Source organism: Mytilus edulis, chromosome 5, assembly GCF_963676685.1.
Source record: "Mytilus edulis chromosome 5, xbMytEdul2.2, whole genome shotgun sequence".
Taxonomy (NCBI): domain Eukaryota; kingdom Metazoa; phylum Mollusca; class Bivalvia; order Mytilida; family Mytilidae; genus Mytilus; species Mytilus edulis.
The window spans coordinates 67,506,378-67,509,109 of NC_092348.1; the positions used below are offsets into that span (position 1 = coordinate 67,506,378).

A 2,732-nucleotide genomic window follows, 5' to 3' on the forward strand; every position below is an offset into this window, starting at 1 on the left:
TAATTGAGCTTTTATTGCACTTTATATAGTTGGCTATAATTAGACCCGACATGCCAAAATTGGAAATACTTGTAATGCAAATAAGAAAACCAACGGCCTTGATCAGAACAAAATTAACAATAATATCAATGCATTGTTTTGATTTAACATTTAGTCTGCCAAACATTTAAATTTAAATTTAGTTATTTTAAAACAAATTACAAGGGATTGTACATTGGTCAGTGTTTATATGCGGTTATCAAGATTAATCATTTTGATAAATTATTCATCATATATTTTTAATTTGCTTATAACAATAGATAACAGTAAACAGTATATTGGTAAACGAATTAAGAAGTTAAATTTAAACTTGGCTCATTGACTTACTTTATATGCAGATGTTAAAAATAGATTTTATATTATGTAGACTTTGTGAACCGTTATATCTAGAGATCTAGATATGATCGATTTTAAATTGAAGGTTGTCTCCGTAGTAGCTGGCAGAACGCCAATGTTTATTCATATAAAAGAGATGTTTATTGATCTGGCCGCAGAGTTATCTTGTTGAGGATCCTATAGCATCTTACAACTGTAAGTATGTCAGTTCTGTTCTGTTATTTTTTTAATTGCACATTTTTGCATTAATGTATTTGTAAATGCTTCACGTATATCAGTTATTTGAAGTTATTCTATTTAAGCATTTTTTTTTAATTTAATTTTCTTTTAATTTAAACTTTTTGAAGCATAGTTTTAAGTCATGAATATCAGAATTTTGTTCATTATACAGTTGATAATTAACCTGAAAACTATTATTAAAATTGTTTTATTTTCGAACTATTTTCAGAAATGAATTGGAAAATGTTTCATGTAAATCAAATATTTGAAATTATACTATTAAGAAATATTTTGATTATTTTATTGTTTTTCTAATAAACATTTTTACAGCTATAAGGTTAAAGCCATGATATAACAGAGTTTTGTTCCTACAGCAGCTGATACTAGTAATGAACATGAAAGCTATTGTTAAAATTGTTTTATTTCAGAACTATTATTTAAACTCAACTTGCGTTGGTGATTGTATTAAGTATTTTCGATGTGCAAACATTAGGTAGTGGTTCCATACACTAAAACGTAATGCATGCATGCGTTTGTAAAGAAATCAGAGTGGATGTATATATTTGAAACTTAGAATTTTGACCCCCTTTAAAAATAATCTGTTTTTTGTTTTATTGATGGATGCCTATATATACTTGTAATGAAAAGTTAAATTTTCATTTTTAGAGAACCACAATAAATTTGACGATATGGATAATAAGGAATGGAGATCTTCATTTTTGGTAAAAGAAAAGCATTATGCTCCGGAAATGAACAAAGTACCAGAAGATCCCAAGAAACAGAAGCGTTCTTGGTTCATTGGACGTAGGACAAGTGTTGACAGTGTTGGTAATGATCGACGAGCAAGTATCGACGGTGATACGCGGGATAGACGAGCCAGTGTTAGTAGTGTTGAGGACGCACCTGTAGGTTCGCCGATCATGTCTTCAGTTTTACAGGGACAATTTCAAGCCAGAACTACACCTCAAGCCATTCAAGATACCAAAAAGATTTTCCGTGAATTTGACTTCAAATGATCAGAAACAGTGAAATATAATAATGGAAAATACTTTGACAGATTCATGTTCCTAGACGGTGCTTACAATTCCCAAGTGTGAATGTTTTCATGAATCAGTGTATATGTCCGTCTTCACGACTCGAACTGTACCGAGTTCTGCAGTGCTACCTCTCAAGTCACCGAACTAGTTGTGTTATTTCTCAAAGAAGTCAACAAAATGTGAATACCTAATAACCTAAAACTGCAGTGTTAATGTTTTCCAGAATCTTTGTCCATCTTCATGGCGTGCACTCTGTCGAGCATTCCAGTGTTTAAATCACCGAATAATTAGAAAAATATGCAATATATCATTGATCAGCGACAAAACAAATAAATTCTGAATACTAGTATTAAATAACCAAAACTTCGGTGTAAACGTTTTCTTTTATCAGTGTCTATATCCATCTTTACGACGGAAATTGTAGTGAACTCTCAAGTATTATTAGTATTTCTTGATTTACCGAATTAGTTTTGACTAAACAAACAGTACCACTAGTCAACGAAATCTAAATTATTGCGAATATTCACGACGGCTACTCTGGTCTGTATTCAAGTTGTACTTCTTGAAAATATTGATTGTGACAAAATATATTAATTATGAGTGAACAAAAACAAAATAAATTGTTAGCAATTGACATTATTGAATCAGTATGAATGTTTTCCCGAATCATTGTATATGTTCATCTGCACGATGTGAAATAAATAAACTTCTTAGATGATTTGTGACAAAATATAATAATTTTGGTGTAAAAAAATAAATAATTGTGAATCTTAAAAACAAAAGAAAGATAGATAATTGATGTTATTGTTAAAACAAAACTTGTATTTATATGTATGTTATTTTATTGTTTTTAGACAACTGTGAATATATTACTGCATTCCAAATGTTATATGTTTTACTTTCTTCATTACTCGTGTGGATTCATAATAACTTACTCGATATATATTAAATCATGCATATGATCAAATATAATACAACTAATTGTACTAGTCAACACCAGCAACGATACACAACTTTGACATAAAAAAGTAAACAAGAAAGAGATCAACGGTGCAAGATAACGATTCACACACAAATATTAACTTGTTTTGATATTCAGAT

The 2,732-nt window shown here is 29.7% G+C and overlaps 1 long non-coding RNA gene across 1 annotated transcript; it reads left to right on the top strand.

Moving 5' to 3' along the window:
* Positions 1–403: 403 nt before the first annotated feature.
* On the top strand, positions 404–2,520 carry LOC139524284 (uncharacterized). Its single transcript, XR_011664764.1, has 2 exons — positions 404–570; positions 1,261–2,520. It is a non-coding gene; the product is annotated as an uncharacterized lncRNA (long non-coding RNA).
* Positions 2,521–2,732: the final 212 nt, after the last annotated feature.